General features: G+C 45.5%; 1 protein-coding gene across 1 annotated transcript in view; it reads right to left on the bottom strand.

Moving 5' to 3' along the window:
* Positions 1–21,303, bottom strand: part of SNTG2 (syntrophin gamma 2) — a gene marked incomplete at both ends in the record, with an annotated part of 199,834 nt that overhangs the window by 129,463 nt on the left and 49,068 nt on the right. The window lies entirely within an intron of this gene.

The following is a 21,303-nucleotide window of genomic DNA, read 5'->3' as shown; positions in this document are numbered from 1 at the left end:
AAGTCACCTCGTCCGCGTGAAGTCATCGACCCGCCCCCGACTGAGCGGCGCCCGGTCACACAGGTGGGCACGGGTCCCGGGCGAGCACTCGGACGGCCCTCCTGTCCCTCTTGTGCCTGCACAGGGCTCCGGCCAACACGGCCTCGGACACAGCCCTGCAGCCAGGAGCGGGGGAGGAGGGGCGAGATGCGGGGGAAGGCCGCAGGGGTCGGGTCCTCAGGCCAGGACCAGACGGCCCCAGGGCTCCCTGCAGTGAGGGTGCGACCAGGTGCGGCCTCTCCCCCTGCCGTCCAAGCAGGCACACATGCACACACGCACGCGTAACACGCAAAGGCACGCAGCATACGTGTCAGTGTGCTGTGAGTGCTCAGGGCAGGACGATGAGGTTTGGCTCACACAGACAAGCCCTCAGTGCGAACTTAGGAACCCTGAACTCAAAGTAAAACCACAGGCTGATAAAAAAAAAAAAGACTAAGAGGCAGTGTCTGCAAGGAGGCGTTTTATTCCTACTGCGGGGTCAGAGGTCATCATGCATCCTTTTATAAAACAAGCTTTAATCCAGCAGGACGTGGTGTCTCTGTGGGAACAGGAGGTTTGCCGGCTCCCGAGTCACGGATGCGCCCACGAACACGCTTGTGGGGTTGACCGCACGGAACAGCCGTTCCCTGGGGGCCTTGGCCACGTGGAGTCGGTGGGGACACTCAGGAGAGGACCTGGGGTGGCTGCTGGCGGGGCCAGGGCTGGAGGGAGCCAGCACCCAAGGGAACCCGAGACCAGGGCAGCCCCGCAGGGAGAGGGTTGATCCTTGCGTGTCGTTCAGAGGGAGAACCGTTTCGGGTTCACATCAAAGAGGCGCAACTTTGACCCATTTCTATCGATGCATAAAGCACACGCTCACGTACAGTGTTCACTTCCAGCTAATTCATCACCGACCAACCCACGTTTCTCCCAGTCTGCTGTCTTGGGGACGAAACCCCCTCCACCCGGCCCACGAGGAGAACACAGGTCAGAGGCCAAAGGAAGGGTGGCAGAGCTTTAACAAGTTAAACACAGTATTTAAACTGTGTTAGACATTTAAAGAGTCAGCTACTGAAAGCAAAGGGATTCAGTGGAGAACTAAGTCGAGTCATCTGTTGCCTTAAGGTGCTATCTGACCCCGTGACGCTGCCCGAAGTAAAGCCAACTGCTGCTCCAACTGTTGCAAAATAAAGTCAGGAACCAAACTGGAGAGCATCCAGCATTCCACTCAAAATCACAATCTTCTTCTCATCACTTTCTTCTAGAAAATCACTCCTCTTCTGTCAAATGACATGAGTGCGCCAGAGATGAAGATCCCCGTAATATAAACGTAACAGCCCCCTTCCCGGGATCCCAGCACCACCGTCCTCAGGGGACCCGCCCAGAGGCGCAGAGGCAGGAACAGAAGACAGACCGCCGAGCCAGGTTCTTCCCTCACACCAGACGCGGTCAGCAGGTCCCCGCTTTACAGAACTGAACACACTGTCTTGACACTTCTCGGACATAAAACAACTTCTTTAAACTACATGTTGGTCTTTGCCATTCAAAACCCAAAAAATTAAGAACAAAACTGTACCCAAAAGCAAAAACGTTAAGAACAAACCTAAACTCCCCCCAAATGCAGAACAAAATGAACGCCTGCCGTGCGGGGCCCCCGCCTCAGTGAGTGGTGAGCCCTCGCTGTGTCCTTGTTCCGCGGCGGCCCCCCGTGCCCCGCCCTCCTCACCTGCACGGTGAGTCCAGAGGCCCATCCCGCAGCCTCTGCCTACGAAACGCCCAGAGCCCACGCTGTGCTCAGTACCTGGGCTGCCGCCCTCCCCACCGCAGCCCTGCCCGACCCAGGCTGACCCTGTCAGACCACCGTCCACACAGGCCACCCATCCTCTGGACACGGCCTCCCAGGAGCGCAGGGCCACTCGCTGCCTGAAGAGTCTCTCCCTCTGGCCTGGGTCCTCGTCCCAGCCCGGCGGTGGCCCCCAGCCTGGCCCAGGATCTGGTCCTCGGCTCCTGCGTCCCCTGGTCCCTCCGAGTCCCACGCGGCCCCTCTCGTCACCTGTAGGTCTTGACTGAGACGGGCCTTGTGGACAGACCTCCCCACCAGCCACAGGGCCCTAAGCCCTGCCCCCTGCTTCGTCTTCTCCCTTCAGCCCACGGGACTGTGGGCCTCGTGCCGGAGCCAGGCGTCCCGGCCTCACTGCCGGGTTCCCAGCTCTCACAGCAGAAGCCATCGGCCAGGGGCACAGGGGATGCTCTGTGAACAAGTGAAGTAGGAAGGCCACCCTCTTCCCACAAATGAATCTTCACATCCACGCAATTCCAATAACAATCCGTGAAGACGACTGTGAAGTTTACCAGGATGATACTAAAGTTATGTTTTGTGAAATAAGACTGGTGCTGTGGGAAGACAATTGATCCATAAAACATCAAGCCCACCACATATTGTGGTGCTGAACGGTCGGACGCAAGAGGCAGAGGAAGGCTCCAGAAAGTTTAATTACATCATTGGAAATAGTTCATAATATATTCTGCTTCTGTAGCCTCACCACATGGCTTGCGGGATCTTAGTTCCCTGACCAGGGATTGAACCCAGGCCCTCGGCAGTGGAAGTGCTGCATCCGAACCACTGGACCGCCACGGAATTCCCCAAAATATCCTAAGACTATTGCTTAGTGGTTTCGATTATTATAAACATGGTTCTCATACCTTATTTCAAAAACACTCCCAGAGAGATCAACCCTTGTAAAAACATAGAAAAACAAAAGTTCTTGAAGAAAATATTAGTGTGTGTGTGGAAAAACTACCAGGTTAGCTTAACTCAAAAGCCAGAAATTCTTGAGCAAAAGATTCATGGAATTCACTACATGGAAATATAAAATTTTGTATGACAAGAACTCCATATACAAAAATATATGCATATAGTAGACACGAGGTTAACAGGAAGAGTCTTACAACCGAAGACGGACAAGTGAACGGAGTCAAGGACATGAAAAGGAATTCCCAGAAGAAGGAATAAAATGAACAATACGTTTGAAAAGAGATGCCAGCTCACCAGTAACCCAAAGACTCACAGTTACCCAACGATGATTTATGATTTTTTTTTTTTTTGCGGTACGCGGGCCTCTCACCGCCGCGGCCTCTCCCGCTGCGGAGCACAGGCTCCGGACGCGCAGGCTCAGCGGCCATGGCTCAAGGGCCCAGCCGCTCCGCGGCATGTGGGATCTTCCCAGACCGGGGCACGAACCCGTGTCCCCTGCATCGGCAGGCGGACTCCCAACCACTGCGCCACCAGCGAAGCCCTGATTTATGATTTTTAAACTATTTGATAGGCAAACATTTAAAAAGAACAGCAGTACCTAGTGTGGACAGGACCTGGAGGAGCAGCTGGCCCACGTGTGGCTGGTGCAGGTGCCACCTGCCTCCTGGAAAGGGTCCGGGAATAACGAGGGCGTCTGTCATGCCTGATCTGGAATCGGGTGTCTCTGCCTCCAGGAATCCACCCACAGGCGCAGCCAGGCAGCCGCCCTGGGAGTTACGCGAACCCCTGTTCCCCACTCTCTTCACGGTTAGAGTGTGTTACCCTTTAATGTGACACTAAGCGTGAGCCTAACAGACTTAACACACCTGATGTACTTAGAATATCAGTTCTGTATCTCTTGGCAAGGAAAGTGTCCACAGATATCAATTCTTGAGGAGCAAAAGAGCACGCAGCACCTAAGATATAAAACATTAAGTTTGTACATAAATATAAATGTAAAGAAATGCATGGAGAAAATTTAGAATGACAGGATTTCAAAAAACAAATACTAGCAAACAGAATCCAACAGCACATTAGAAGGATCATACACCATGATCAAGTTGGGTTTATCCCAGGGATGCAAGGATTCTTCAACATACACAAATCAATCAATGTGATACACCATTTTAACAAGTTGAAGGATAAAAACCATATGATCATCTCAATAGATGCAGAGAAAGCTTGCGACAAAGTCAACACCCATTTATGATAAAAACCCTCCAGAAAGTAGGCATAGAGGGAACTTACCTCAACATAATAAAGGCCATATATGACAAACCCACAGCCAACATCATTCTCAATGCTGAAAAACTGAAGCCATTTCCACTAAGATCAGGAACAAGACAAGGTTGCCCACTCTCACCACTATTATTCAACATAGTTTTGTAAGTTTTAGCCACAGCAATCAGAGAAGAAGAAGAAATAAAAGGAATCCAAACTGGAAAAGAAGTAAAACTGTCACTGTTTGCAGATGACATGATACTATACTATGTGATACTATCCTACATGATATATAGAGACTCCTAAAGATGCTATCAGAAAACTACTAGAGCTAATCAATGAATTTGGCAAAGTTGCAGGATGCAAAATTAATGCACAGAAATCTCTTGCACTCCTATACACTAGCAATGAAAAATCTAAAAGAAAAATTAAGGAAACACTCCCATTTACCATTGCAACAAAAAGAATAAAGTACCTAGGAATAAACCTACCTAAGAAGACAAAAGACTTGTATGCAGAAAACTATAAGACACTGATGAAAGAAATTAAAGACAATACAAACAGGTGGAGAGGTATACCATGTTCTTGAATTGGAAGAATCAACATTATGAAAATGACTATACTACCCAAAGCAATCTACAGATTCAATGCAACCCCTATCAAACTACCACTGGCATTTTTCACAGACCTAGAACAAAAAATTTCACAAGTTGTATGGAAACACAGAAGACCCCGAATAGCCAAAGCAATCTTGAGAAAGAAAAATGGAGCTGGAGGAATCAGGCTCCCTGACTTCACACTATACTACAAAGCTACAGTAATCAACACAGTATGGTACTGGCACAAAAACAGAAATATACATCAATGGAACAGGATAGAAAGCCCAGAGATAAACCCACGCACATATGCTCACCTTATCTTTGATAAAGGAGGCAAGGATATACAATGGAGAAAAAACAGTCTCTTCAATAAGTGGTGCTGGGGAAACTGGGCAGCTGTATGTAAAAGAATAAAATTAGAACACTCTAACACCATACAGAAAAATAAACTCAAAATAGATTAAAGACCTAAATGTAAAGCTGGACACTATCAAACTCTTAGAGGAAAACATAGGCAGAGCACTCTGTGACATAAATCACAGCAAGATCCTTTTTGACCCACCTCCTAGAGAAATGGAAATAAAAACAAAAATAAACAAATGGGACCTAATGAAACTTCAAAGCTTTTGCACAGCAAAGGAAACCATAAACAAGACAAAAAGACAACCCTCAGAATGGGAGAAAATATTTGCAAATGAAGCAACTGACAAAGGATTAATCTCCAAAATTTATAAGCAGCTCATGCAGCTCAATATCAAAAAAACAAACAACACAATCCAAAATTGGGCAGAAGATGGGCTTCCCTGGTGGCGCAGTGGTTGGGAGTCTGCCTGCCGATGCAGGGGACACGGGTTCATGCCCCAGTCCAGGAGGATCCCACATGCCGTGGAGCGGCTGGGCCCGTGAGCCATGGCCGCTGAGCCTGCACATCCGGAGCCTGTGCTCCGCAACGGGAGAGGCCACAACAGTGAGAGGCCCGCGTAGTGCAAAAAAAAACAAACAAAAACAAACAAAACCAAACCAAACAAACAAAATGGGCAGAAGACCTAAATAGACATTTCTCCAAAGAAGATACACAGATTGCCAACGAACACATGAAAGGATGCTCAACATCACTAATCATTAGAGAAATGCAACTCAAAACCACAGTGAGGCATCACCTCACACCCACCAGAATGGCCATCATCAAAAACTCTACAAACGATAAATGCTGGAGAGGGTGTGGAGACAAGGGAACCCTCTTGCACTGTTGGTGGGAACGTAAACTGATACAGTCACTATGCAAAACAGTATGGAGGTTCCTTAAAAGACTAAAAACAGAACTACCATATGACCCAGCCATCTCACTACCAGGCATATACCCTGAGAAAACCATAATTCAAGAAGAGTCATGTACCACAACGTTCACTGCAGCTCTATTTACAATAGCCAGGACATGGAAGCAACCTAAGTGTCCACTGACAGATGAATGGATAAAGAAGACGTGGCACATATACACAATGGAATATTACTCAACCATAAAAAGAAATGAAATTGAGTTATTTGTAGTGAGGTGGATGGACCTAGAGTCTGTCACACAGAGTGAAGTAACTCAGAAAGAGAGAAACAAATCCCGTATGCTGACACATATGTATGAAATGTAAAAAAAAAAAGGATCTGAAGAACCTGGGGGCAGGACAGGAATAAAGATGCAGACGTAGAGAATGGACTTGAGGACACGGGGAGGGGGAAGGGTTAGCTGGGACGAAGTGAGAGAGTGGCATGGACATATATACGCTACCAAACGTAAGATAGATAGCTAGTGGGAAGCAGCCGCATAGCACAGGGAGATCAGCTCGGTGCTTTGTGACCACCTAGAGGGGTGGGATAGGGAGGGTGGGAGGGAGACACAAGAGGGAAGGGATACGGGGATATATGTATATGTATAGCTGATTCACTTTGTTATACAGCAGAAACTAACACAGCACTGTAAAGCGATTATACTCCAATAAAGATGTTAAAAAACAAAGGAGAAAGAAATAAACAAAAACCCAACATTTTATGTAAACGTCCCCAATTCTCATATACGTATCTGCATCACCTGTCATGGATGGTTTAATCTGGCCACTCTTGCACTCGCTGCTAAATGGCTTGCCCTTCACGAGTGGAGGTGGCAAGAAGCAGTCTGCTCGCTAATTTTAAAAAATCATAAAAACTAAACTATTTTACAGCTTTTTAATGTACTTATACAACCAAGAACACCCCTCTCAAATCACTCCGTTATGTATGTGTTAGGAGTGTGGCAAAGCTGAAGGTTTCCAGGAGAACCACACAAAACAGAAGCCTGTTCTGTAACAGAACACGGTGGACAACCTCTCACCCACCAGATGCTCATGGCTATTCTACCAAAGAGCATTGTACACAAGTAGTCTTAATGCACTTTCCTTGTTTATTCAGAAATAAGCATATTTTCTTCACTGAATTGTTGACAAATGAATTAAAGAATGAATATCAAGTGCAAAATTAAAATAAAGACAAAGAGCTATGAAAACACACGGAGAAGGGAGACAGTCTATCTGTATCCCTTTGCAGTTTATTCACGGCGAGAAAGACAGGGATGGATTTTTAATTTAGTCCAGTTTTTAGCAATACATACCTAAGGGCATTATAAGTAGTACTTTGTTATAAAGAATTCTAAACTTCTAATATCGTCTCTTTGATCTTGGTTTACTGGGTCTAACGAATATGAAAGATCGTACAAAATATTCCCTGAAAGGCTGTAGACATTCTATACACGGTACAACTGAAACTGTGAGGTTTATGTACTTTTGAGCAATTACTTTTGCAATATGTAAAAAATGAAAAGATCCTGTAGAGAAGTGCAGTGATGTCATAGAAAAAGCATCAGAGGACATAAAAATTAATTCCAGTTCTGTCACATGCTGGCCATACACATTTGGACCATCCACCTTCCTCCTCTGAGCCGCCGTTTCCTGATGGGTAAAATTAGATCATTCCAACTTCCCTGGGTGATAGAAAGAGTCAATGAGACATTACCTGTGAAAGTTTCTAATAGCCTGTCTCAAACCAGCAGAAGGTGAATGCAATCCAGGGGTTTTCCTGGTAGGTTATCTTTTCACACTAATTTCATATCAGTAAAAATGAAGCCACTTTCGGTACCAGAAAGAAAAAGTCGACTTTGTTAGTCCTGCAGCACTTCACACAAAATGAAAGGATAAAGTTATCAATGGGCAGACAGCCAGGAAGAGCCATCGCGCCAGGAAAATCCACAACCAAGATTTTAGAAAGAAAAGTGGGGGAAGAGGGGTGGGATGAACTGAGAGACGGGGATTGACATGCATACACTAATATGGATAAAACAGATAACTAATGAGAACCTGCTGTATAGCACAGGGAACTCCACTTCGCGGTACAGAAGAAACTAACACAACACTGTAAAACAACTACACCCCAATTAAATAAAAAACAAATGTCCCCAAAGAGTTCAGATACAGAGGGAAAAAATGACAATCAGGCAATATTCCACTAAAAATACATCAAAACAACTACCGCTTGCCTCTTAGGGGTAAAGAAAAACAGGACCTTAATGCATTCATTTTATACCAACCAACAGAAAAGAAAGCTTTACACTGGAAACACAGGTAATATTCTGCCCACAAAAGCAAGAGTTTGAAGTTTAAAAAGACATAAACGACATCCCCAGGAAAGCTGGGTCACGTGCTGAGACTTGCTGTGGAGGACGCCCCAGGCAGCTCACCACCATGAGGTCATGTCCTCACCACCCGAGCGGTGCCTCGGACAGGCGGGGCTTAACTTACAAATGCACACACACAAGCTACATCTGTAGCTTTAATCGGAAATGCTCACCTGACCTATTTTTCTTGGTTACGTGACCTTCTGTAAGTTATCACTCCTCTCTGGCCATCAGTTTTGGCATCTATATTGGGAGATAAGTGAACCCTTATGGTCCATTCTGCATGTTAACATGTGATTGCATGATTGTTTTATTCATTTTGATTTAAAAGGACATTATCTTTGACCCACATGGCAATGCAACAATGAATTAAATAAGATACATACATAAAAGTGATTCAAAGACTTCAAAGTACAATAAAAATGAAAGGGATACACTGTCAACATTGCTTCTGTTAGGACATTCTTGCTGAAGCTAGACTTTTAATTTAAGCAGTACCTGTTATAATAATTATTTAAGTTCTGCTAAATCAGGATTTGAGCTGCTTTAAATTCACACTGCACTTACTCTTGAAAAATGTTTCCTAAGAAAGTTAGAATGTAAAATTGTAGGGGTGTGTTTGGCATTTTATATATACAGTAACCTTTAAATTCTTTAGGGATGTTTATAGGTTAAAGGCAGTTAATTAGAAAATAGAGACACTCCTAAAATCTCTTCATTTAACCACTCCTTCCAAGTTCCCAGGGGGAACAGACTTAACTTAGTATATTTTGGCCAAAAAAGAAATGTCAGGAGAAAAAAAAAAAACCATGAAAGCTGGTGAGGTCACAGTGCTTTAGAGCTTACAACGTGCTGTTTTCACAGGTGTTATCTCCTGTGGCGGCCCCAGGCTGAATAGGAGGTATGCAGGGCCCCTTTTGCAGATGAGACCCCCATAAACGACCCTTCCCACAGGTAGGCACATGGAAGCATCGCTCATCTGAGATGGACCAAGCTCTGCCTGCCTCACACCTGCCACCAGGAAGCTGCATATCTCTCTAGCCAACAACCTCCTCCTCCTTCATCCAGAAAAGTGGGGCAGAGAGATGAGAGCTTGCTTGGGTACCACATCCCCAGAGCCAGCACCTGCCACATCCATCCGCCCTCCCGTGGTGGCCACAGTGGTATCAGTCTCCTCCAGGGGCCTGGGTCGTGGTGCTCTCCCAGACTCAGGGTGCCCTCCAGGACGAGCCCACACTCACATTCCCACTTTCATAATCGGTGGCCAGGACTTTGATGGCAATATAGTTCATTTTCACAGACAGGTCAGACAATTTTAGGATGTAAACTAGAAGACAAAGATTTTTCCACTTACATAAACTTACATTAAAAACTCTAAACATATAAAAAGACACTCAGGCTATTTGAATGTCCATCGCGTACATTTGGGTACATTTGTCCGTGTTCAGCATGTGATAAAGTAACAGTCTTGTCACAGGATGGGCCTTTATGTCATGACTTATTTGTTAAGGTATTTAGCATTTTATGAAATACTGAATATAAGTTCAAACACAGATATGTCTTTTATGATCAACTACAACGAGCCCTTTCCACCTTAGAGCTTCTACAGAACACTCCTCATCAAAATTATAAAACAATGTAATGCGCTGATAAACGTGTTATGGATATTACAACGTCTGTCTTTTAAAATGCACATTGTGGTCCAGAAGCTTCGTTCTAAACGGCCCCAAGGAAAACCCTTGCCGTTTCCAGTGAAGGCAGTGGCCTTGCAATGATTCAGTGGTAAACAGCTGGCTCTCAAGCTACATGATCTTAATGCCTGGAAAGCGAATGTCTTGTTTAATTACTATGAACGCTGTAGTAGGTCACAAGCTAATTCCACCTGATCCACTACCGTCATCCACGTGCAGCTCCGAATGCATAAATAAAATCATTAAGTCTCCATGTCATGCCTTCCACCAGTACCGTCAGCAGAAGAATTTAAAGTAAGTGGTGCGTATTTTTAAGCAAATGCCAAAACGGTTTTTGTTATGAACACTGGAGCTGAAACCTGGTAGTAGGTCAGTGTACAGAAAATAACAAAACAGAAAATGGCTGTGAAAATTAGAACATCTAATTGCCATTGTCTTTAGTGTGTTTCTGGTTTTTACAGCATTTTATCACTAACACTATAGACTAAGCACATAAGGAGCAATCGTGCTCTGATGGATCCAGGACTAGCAATTACAATAATCACCTTAATCACTCACCTGACTGCAACACCTTGGATGTGGAAAGCATGTTAATTCCGTCGTGTTCCTAGGGCCTGCTGAGCGTGTAGAATAGGAAGGGCACTCAGAGAGTAGAGGAATGTTTTATTCTTCGTCTTCTTACATGTGAACTCAACTTGCAGGAAAACTATCGTTAAAAACAAGGCCAATCTAGTGAGTTCCAGGCTCCCTGCGGAGTGCGGACACCTGGTGCCCAACAGCTCCTGAAAACGTGACCCTGGGAGCGGCCCTCCGCTGGAACCAAGGTGGCCTCTCAGCAGAAGCAGGAGGAGCTGGGTTTGTCAAGCCACCTCCCCACCCAGGAGGACAGACCGATTCAGAGGTCATCAGGTCCCGTGTGAACGCCCTCCCCCTGCTGAAGCTTCACCCCCAGCCCCGTCGTCCTCAGAGGAGCTGGACCTAAGTTTGAGTAGACCCTTTTCTCTCATTCTGTGTCTCTCTCAATGTAATCCCTGTAAACAGTGCAAAGTGGGGTCTTGTCAAGTTTCCAGCTTTTTAAATGAACCCTCAGACTTTGCCCTGGAGGTGACTGTCCACATAGTCTGACTTATTTCCACCATGTTTGGTCTTGTTTTCTGTTTGGGCATCTGTTCTCCATCCTTCTGGTTCCTTCTTGCCTGCCATCTTTGGATGAATTTGAAGTATGTGCTAGTTTTCCATTTCGTCAATTAAAAAAAAAAAACTGTTTTAACCATATAGCTTTGTTCTATTTTTAAGTGTTTTCTCTGGATATGGAAACATACGTCTTCCTGTGTCACCATCTACCACCAAGCAGCATCGCCTCGTGAACAGTGTAAGAATGTAATCCCTCCGACTCCCTCCTGTCCTTCCTGGTCTCCCATGGGTCACTTCCATGTCACAGACCCCAAAATACATCACTTTATCTATGTACTATTTTAATTTATATTTTTGTTTCATTCTGGTTACACAAAGACATTATGAAATAATACATAAATGTGTAATTATATATCTAAATACTAAAATGAACATTTTTTATATCACTCCATTCTAATGATCAAATTCAAGAAATTTATCACTGACACTGACAGAGGTTCTGAGGTTTAACTCAGCTTGTAAGACAGCAAAGTAACCTGCTGGGATTTCACGGATGCTGGTGGAAGACAGGAGACACACTTCTCTCACTGGTTAGCAGTGTAAGTCAGCACATGCATGGTCTGCGTGAGGTCCTGGATTATGTCTTATAACGTGAGGACCCTGTGACAGCACTTACAGTCTGGTGTACTTGGCACCTACACAGGCTAGACAGACAGGAAGCGAAACAAACATTTTTTTAATGAAATAAAAATGAAAGGGATCAAGAAGAAGAAAAAACAGCTCATCTTGACGGTATTATTTTTTTAACTTCGCAAATGCCTAATTTTTATCATGTGTATTTCAGGTGAACTTTTATTGAATTGAAATGAGTTATTATATGATTCAGTTTTACCCTGTTTGTCTTCCTAATTTAGTTTGTTCAACTGAAAATGTACCTTCTAAGAAAATCCATAAAATACATCAATTCAACCTCAGATAACATAAGAAATGTGATATTATTGCCTACTTGTTTGTATAGAAGATTTATTCATTGCTACGGCGGTCATTAATGCTGCTTTGTACTTGAGGATTTATGGAAACACATCACCTCTACAAAATCCCTCATGAAATCAACAACCAGGACCAGCAGGCCCCAGCAGGGCTCACACAGGCTCACATCCAGACAGGCTCATCAGCATCACCACCCACTTCAGGCTGCACCTCAGGTCCTGCTGGAAGGACCAGTGGAAACTGCAGTGGGGGCTGAGGTTTGCTCCCAGGATCCTTCAGCTCATCAAAGTGATGTCTGTGTGCAAAACCCCAGCCCTCTACTTATAACGGAGAGTCAGAGCATTGAAAACTCGGATCCCAGGAGAATTAAACATTTCCATGGCATCAGAAGGAGGGCTGCCTTCAAACACCTTCGAGGAGGTTACTCATAGCAAAGAAGCTGCGGAGGGCACAGACCCGGGTCAGCCTCCAGGAGACGGGGGTTCCCAGGGGGGCCAGCAGCAAGGCCGGGGCCGGAGGTGCTGCCCTCAGGACCACAGGCTCCGGGGAGCACCTCCTCATCCTGCGTGCTCCCCACATCTGACCACAAGGTCAGCACCAGAGGGTCAGGCACCACATCTGTCCACATCACTGGCCTCATAGTAGGGGGCCCAGAGTGTCAGGGAGGTGGGCGTGCACTGCCCATTGCCGCCTGTGAGTGAGGGCGCAGCACTTATACCCCAGGCAGGCGTCACTAAAGGAGACGTAGGGACCACCGGGCTCCACTCCCCCCTCAGAACCACCAGCAGCAACACACACAGACGAGCCCTCTCCCTCCGCGATGAAATAAAGAAATGGCGCAGCTAAAGATCGCAACACAGGATGCACTTTCTCAAAATACTGTGAAACTGAGCAAAAAATGAGGAAAGATTCTGACACCTGACCTAGAATTCCTCAGACTTGGAACGCTATGTTTCTCTGAATATAAGCACACATTCCTGAAGGGTAAGCTGATGATCTGGGGCTTGTAGGCCAACAAAGTGTGGGTTAAACCCCTGTAAGGATGAGCTTCAGTGCAGTGCCGGAGAGCAAGAGGGGGCATGGGGATGTGGACAACTGGAGGGGGGATGGGGAGGGGCGGGGGAAGGGAGAGAGGAGGGAGGGGGAGGGGAGGGGAGGGGAGGAGGGGGAGGGGGAGGGGGAAGGGAGAGAGGAGGGAGGGGGAGGGGGGAGGGAGGAGGGGGAGGGGGAGGGGGGAGGGAGGAGGGGGAGGGAGAGAGGAGGGAGGGGGAGGGGGGAGGGAGGAGGGGGAGGGGGAGGGGGGAGGGAGAGAGGAGGGAGGGGGAGGGGGGAGGGAGGAGGGGGAGGGGGAGGGGGGAGGGAGAGAGGAGGGAGGGGGAGGGGAGGGGAGGAGGGGAGGAAGGAGGCCAAAGGGTCAAAATCACTCAGATTGTGTCCTTTTCACATACTCTACAGTGGAAAATGAGGCAAAAAAGATACCATAAAATCTCCTCTCCTTCAAAGTTAAGCAATCTACTTCCAAATTACTGCAGGTCAATGTAAAAGTCACAGTGGAAATGTACTTGGAATGGATAATCAAATTACAACTCTTTGAAATGTTTTTCAAAGAAAATTTACATCTTTTAATGCATTATTTATTTTTAAAAAGCTGTTGAAAATCAATGATCTAATCACAGGGCAGCCAAAGGCCTGTTTCTGTAAATAAAGTTTTATTGGAACAGCCACACCCACCCGGTTACTCCTGTTCATCACTGTTTTCATGCAAATGTTACTACATGTTTTAAAAGCTGAATTCACTATGAAAAATCTTTCACAAAGTAAACTCTAGGCCTATATAGCTTCAGCAGTTAATTCCACGTATTTCAGGAAAAAATAATGCTATTATACAAACTCTTCCAGAACAACAAAAAAGGAACAGCATTTAGCTCATTTATAACCCCAAGCTAAGCTAGTTCTAAAACCTGTAAGGAGGTTATAATAAGTTACATTTACTTACCAAACACCCTCTTGAACAGAAATGTAAACATCCTAAAGAAAATGTTACCAAATTGAATCCAGAAAAATATAAGAAGGAAAATACTTTTTGAACAAGTGAATCAAGGAAGGGACTGTAGTCTCTCATCTGAAAGTAACTGCACCTCCATGTAACAGTTACCTACCTCCGCATAACAAGACATCCAACACCTCACAGCTTCTGGGACCTGGATGCGGGTCCCCTGCGGCCACGGTCAGCCATGGGGGCAGCAGTCAGGTGGGAGTGGGCTCCGGGTGACAGGTCGGCCACCACCCGCTTCTGTGCTGCTGGCCGGAAGCTCCCCGTCTGGGCCCCAGGGCCGCTCCAGCTGGCCATTCACAACACAACATCCCCCAGAAAGCGTGATCCGAGACAGAAAGGACCTGCCCCCAAGATGGAGCGGGGTTTCTGTAACTGAGTATCGCCACATCAGCCCAACACTATGGACACGCAGACTAGCCCTGGACAGAAGTGGGACAGGACCACACAGGGCAGGTGGACAGGGCTCCTGGGAGGCGCCCCGTCACAGGCTCAGAACACGGAGACACTCCTGTGACCGTGAGCGAGTCTCAAAAAGCCATTTGATGAAAGTCATTCACAGCGAAGCCTTTTAATAAAAGGTACCTTCCCTGACCTTCTGGAAAACCTCTAAGAAAGACTCAGAGCATCTGTGGCCCTCAGTGTTGAATCTGGAGAACTTCCTCCTGGGGACTGAGAAATAGATGCTCACCCCGCCACCTCCCCGCAGCCATGCCCTGCAGCTCCCAGCCAGCATCTGCCTTTGTATACTTACAAGGCCTGAAGGTTGGAAAGGAAAAAACAAAGCATTTTCCACAGATGCCATTACTGAGCACAGAGATAATCTTAAAGTATGAAAATAGATAAATGATTAGTCATGGTATTAACAAAGGTATCAGTTAATGGTATACTATGTCAATATTTTGAAAGTACATGTCAACACATCAGCAACAAGTATAACAACTGAAAGATATAAGAAGATACAATTTCCAGCAGCATTAAAAGTCACCAATATCCACAGGGAGATCAGCTTGGTGCCTTGTGACCACCTAGAGGGGTGGGATAGGGAGGGTGGGAGGGAGACGCAAGAGGGAGGGGATATGGGGATGTACGTATACGTATAGCTGATTCACTCTGTTATACAGCAGAAACTAACACAACAATGTAAAGCAATTATACTCCAATAAAGATGTTAACAAAAAAAGTCACCAACATCTAGAAATCAATTTAATAAAAGACGTACAAGGTTCTGGGGCCGCCCTGGTGGCGCAGTGGTTAGGAATCTGCCTGCCAGGGCAGAGACATGGGTTTGAGCCCTGGTCTGGGAAGATCCCACATGCCGCGGAGCAACTAAGCCCGTGCGCCACAGCTACCGAGCCTGCGCTGTAGAGCCCGCGAGCCACAACTACTGAGCCCATGTGCCACAACTACTGAAGCCTGCGTGCCTAGAGCCCGTGCTCTGCAGCAAGAGAAGCCACCGCAGTGAGAAGCCCGCGCACCGCAACGAAAAGCAGCCGCTGCTCACTGTAACTAGAGAAAGCCTGCGGTCAGCAATGAAGACCCAACGCAGCCAAAAAAAAAAAGAGAGACGTCCAAGGTCTCTGAAAATTTTAAAAACGTTATTAACAGGACATAAGGAGATCTAAATATCATAGAATAGATCGTGCGCGTGAAGTGGATGAATTAACATCGCCAAGTTGTCACTTCTCCCCAGGTTAATCTAAGATTCAAAACAATAGAAAATCATAACCTCAGCAAGTTTCTAGAAATTGATAAAGTGATTCTGAATTATAAATGGAAATACAAGACTCAAGTGCAGTCAAGGCAATCTTGGAAAAGAGAAACAAAGCTTAAGACGTACACAGCTGGATATCAAGAACTATTACAAGAGCAAACGGGGCATCTGCTCAAGGAAAAAAGCTCAATGGGAAAGACAGAATCCAGGATCCAGAAAGAGATACACACACACATGATCACGTCATGGGCCGTGAACGTGGTCCTGCAGTGAAGTCTGGAAAGAATCATCTTTGCTGCACACAGAAATGTGAACCTGGAACCCTGCTTCACAGCATACAAAAAAAAAAAAAAAAAAGAAAGAAAAAAATTCTGATTGGACTTAAGATCTAAACAAAAAGCAAATAATAAAATGTTTAAAAGAAAAAACAAATGAAAATATCGTCATGAACGTGGAGTGAAGTTTATTTCAACATCATGCAAAAAGTTCTACCCATAAATTAGAAATTGATAAAGTATTCTGCATTAAAATCGAGAAATTCTGTTCAATAAAAGATATTATTAAGAGAGCAAAAAGGAACCCACAAAGTGAGAGATTTTGGCATCACATATGTTTGATAAAGACTCAGATGCAGAACATATAAAGAACTCCAAAATCAGGAAGAATAATACTAATTCTGTGAATCTGTAATAGAGCAGCTGGTTACAGCTCCTCCAGTAAACATCATTTTGTTTACCTTCGCTTACCATGAGACAGGAGAAAAAAGGCATAAAAATTCAATGGCGTTAACAATATTCACAGATGGTATTCATATCCACAAATAAAACCAAAGACTCTATAGACATATTAGAAATCATGAACATCTAGCAATATGGCTGGATAAAATTGCAATCTATCAATATGATTCATGTATTTATACAATAGAACCAGGAGAAAAAAATTAAGAATATAATCTTTCTTCCCCGAATCCATTAGACACCCAGGAATATACAAAACATCTTGAAGACTTCAAAGGAGAAAATTTAATCCTTTATTGAAAGACATTAAAGAAATACTGATTAAATAGAGAAATGCCTGTAGATGGGAAAACTGTCCCCAAATCGGTCTATGCAGTCAATGTATTCCAACCAGAATCTGAATCAGTTTGGACCTTGACAAAAAGACGCTGATTAAAAGGAAAACAAAGCCAAGAAGAGTTAGAGCATCATTAGAAAAAGAAGTGGTGGGACCCTCCCCCTGTCAAATACCAGTATCTGAAGTTTGCCACTGGGTCTAACATGGATTTCTGTTCATAATTTAGCATCTGTGAAATCAAGGTGTACATTACAATGGATGTTCTTTGTGGTACAAAAAATAACGGGGTATGCTGATGTTAATTACATCTTATAACTGAAGGATACGGCATCACCAAGTTATAACAATTAAAACTGTGGAAAAAATGATACAGGGTTTGAAGAAAACGACCAGAAGAACAGAGGAGAGCCCAGAGTCCCTCTGAACATGGAGACTGGATGTCGGCCGGCACCGCTGACGGTGAGGAACAAAAATACAGGATGCTGGGACAACGGATTAACTCCACGAGGAACCTGTAAATTGGACCCTTATTTATGCCGCGTGCATTAAAGATGAAATTGAAAACTTGAAATAAATATCTTCTGGACGGTTGGGACTCAGGGATGCTTTCCTAGCAAGGCACAAAACCCAAACTAAGTGGGGAAAAACTGTTGCATACACTACGGTTAAATGTTCTTTCATCCAAGGACCCTGCTGATGGTGACACAAACCAACCCTGGGCAGAGGGACCGTGACCCAGGAGAGAACTCAGCCTGGAACACACGGCACAGGTGGGCAGGTTTGCGGGACCAACGCAGGAAGCTCACCCCGACCGCCTCCCAGGATTCACCTAACAACAGATGCTCACTTTTGTTTCTGAAAGCCTCTGAGTTTAAATTAACATCAGTTTCTGCTGAAAATCCACCCACTCGCTTGCCTGCAAGTCGACAGAAAAAGCGAAGTGAACACGAAGCAAACTCAGAAACCAAACGCTCGTTTGCGGGCACACCCGTGCTCAGTCTCACAGGCGTACTTCTGAAGCATAAAGGTCAAAGTCAAGGGCGGCAGGATGAGGAAAGTGCAGTTATTCCACTGCCTACACTGTCACTCTTTCCAGCCTCCTCAGAAATGATGGTTTCCATCACTTCTTGTGAATTGAGACATGCCATCAGGTATGATATTAACTGCAAAGAAAATCTCTAAATTATTTTAATCTGGAACACAAAAAGGGAAATTCATGTTTTAGGAAACAACGGTTCCCTATCACCGATAGATTCGTGCGATCCGTGGGTCCACCCCGACTTCGGCAACGGCCGATAGAAACTCCATATGGAGCCCCCGCACTTCTCTGAGCTGTAGGACCAAAGAGCCCTCGGGGCTGCCCCCAGGAGCCACAGGGAAAAGGCTGGGGGTGATGGGGTTGGCAGGGCTGGGGGCCAAGCTGTTGAAGAAGGAGAGCGGAGAGAAAAGCTGAGGCCAGGAGCTCAGGAGAGGGCGCTGGGGGCAGTCCCGGCTGTGCTTCGGAAACCACTACCCCCGGGGCCCCCCAGAGAGCCTGGTCTCACAGGCAGCGGTGAGGGGTCTGCAAACTCCCCGGGTGACTCTACTGGGCAGGAAGGTCTGAGAACGACCCCGCTGGAAACTGAGGACGAAGAGGCAGCAAGAGGCCCCCCGAGGGGGCTGGAGATGAAAAGCAGGAGGGTGGTGGCCACCACGGGCATGGGGTCTGCACGAGGGCCCCGCGGGGAAGGTCTGGGCTGACTGAGACGCCCTCACTTCCTCCGTGACACGCCCTCTATCCACCCGATGCCTCAGATCCAGACAGCCCCCCGCACGGCCTGACGGGCCGCAGGGCTGAGAAGCAAGTGGTCCCCAGCGGTCTACGCGAGGTCGCGGGAGACCTGAACACGAACCCGGTCCTTCCGTAGGAAGAGTGATGCCCAGAGACACGGCTGCACAGTGGCGCTGAGACGCAGGGCTTATATTTTCCCATAATCCAGGAAAAAGGTCATATGGTCATATTAAGTATTTTAATCCTCTGTTTGAAAATTTGTTTAGGGCCAAACTTTGATCAGTGATACTGACCTGGTAACTGCCACTCAGATGTCTGCTTGATTCCATCATCCCAGTGAATTTATAGCCATCAAAGGAAACAAGCAAGATCTGTCAATAATGACCTACTTAGGATGCACGTTTTGAGGGAAAAAAGGTAGGACTCCATGCTGTTGAATGATTTCTAATTCTGCAAAAGTAGACTGCTGTAATGAGCCCCAAAGATCAGAAGACTCACCAAACGGCATAACATCTGAATAACTTGGACTTGACACACAAAAGGCATTCCAACGTTATTTAAAATAGAGATCTACTTCCTTAAACTGTATTTTATTTATTTTTTATTTTTTTACATCTTTATTAGAGTATAATTGCTTTACAATGGTGTATTAGTTTCTGCTTTATAACAAAGTGAATCAGTTATACATGAAGTCTACTTGCGAGAAAAAGCTTAGAAAAAAGAGACATATATACACATATAAAAGTCATAAAAGACATTAGAACAATCACAACAAAATAAATGAATCGCCGATTCGCATTACCAGATTCAGCTGTCAGTCCCTCAGACACTGTTCCCGAAGTTGTTCAAACAAGTCTTTGTGTATTTTAAGAGGGGATTTATCTCTGCGTCCAAAAGTGGAGTGAAGACTCTCGTTACCACGTTAGATAGAGACTGGCGCTTTCAGCAAGGGGTCTGCACCAGTTCTGCACACTGTACAGGAACTTACGGACTTGAAAGAGGAGCCGACTGTCAAGGTGAACAGTCAGTGAAGACTTCATTCTGCAAAAAGGTACGAACATACAAGTACGGGCTCATGTGGGAAGAGCAAACAGCTGGTGGAAATGGAGAAAAAGCTCAATGTGTCTAAATGTTTCACGTGTGCCCTGCATTTCAGTGGAGATGTCCTTCACATTTGACTCTGAAAATAAATCAGATACACGCTTCTCACTTTAAATAACAAAACCCTTAGTTACTGAATTTAGCAGAGTCCTCGCGGCATCAACTCGAACATTCTGTAAACTTGTTACAAAGCAAACTTGAGTTGCACGTGTCAAAACCATCATGCAGCTGAGACATTTAATAACCGAGTTCTTCAGAAGACAGATCCTCCTGTATAATAGCTAAGACCCATCTTTACTATACTGAATTTCTTTACATTTTAACTCACAATATCACAAAAGAAAATGGCACAAATGCCTAGCCTGGACGCTACTAAACGTGAGCACGAGAATGGCTGATGGGAAGGACCGGCTCCACCGAGCACTGAGGTCAAGGGACGGGCAGCACGTGACGTCCTCCAAGGGAAGGGTTTCCAGGAAGATCCTTGAGAAGTCGCCTTCTATTTCAGATGCAGAATCAGCCGTGCCCCAACTGCTTTTTGTGCCACAATAATGTGTTTGTTGTATTTTTTCCAATCTGGTAATAGAAACTTACAGATTCACTCTGTAAGAATGTAGTTACAAAAGAAACAGTCTTGCCTAAGTTTTCTAAGGGCGACCAATAATGCACAAAAATCCTTACAGTGAGATGCAACAGCTCCCTTTGTAAAGGTTTTGATGACTGGATCGATCCTGATTTATATATATATAATACATATATTTGTATGTATATACACACAAATCGATCCTGAGGCCCTGGATACTTTTGTAAAGATGATAAAATGTCTCCAAGGATAAGGTAGAAACTCTGACACAAACACAAGGAAAGACTGTGACCCCTGATGCCTTAACTCCTCAGACACGAGGAAGGACACACCTGAGGCAGCAGATCCAGCCTTCAGATACAGCATCTGGACACCAGCAGTGATTTTAGCAAACTCTTAAATGACTGATTTAACTGAAATTTTAAAACTGTCAAAGGAAGGAGAGATGAAGGACAGAAGCGCCTCGGGGAGGAGTGGACGTCGTCTGCCCAGCAGGGGTCCGAGGGGCCTGCACAGAACAAGGAGATGAACCCCGCACAGCAGTCCCCAGACTCCACCAACTCATCCCTGTTCACTTCTGGGAAGAGACCAACTACCCGCAACCTTCCCAATGTTACAATTTTTCTTCATCCTCCTGTTGAAAATCTTCTGCTTTGGACCTTTGTGAGGATTCACCTGTTCTATTTTTATTCAATTTACTAAAATTAAAAAATACCCAGTTCACCCACTTCTCCTCCCCCACCCTCCCCCCACCCCACCTCTCGCGGACACCACTCTGTCCTCTGTATCTATGAGTGTGCATTTGGTTTTAGTTTTTTAAGATCCCACGTATAAGAGAGAACTCACGGAAAATACTTTCTCTGGCT

This window comes from Leucopleurus acutus, assembly GCF_964270905.1.
Source record: "Leucopleurus acutus genome assembly, chromosome: 12".
NCBI classification, from domain to species: Eukaryota; Metazoa; Chordata; class Mammalia; order Artiodactyla; family Delphinidae; genus Leucopleurus; species Leucopleurus acutus.
Note: the sequence above shows the minus strand (reverse complement) of the source record. Positions and strands in the feature narration are given on the sequence as shown.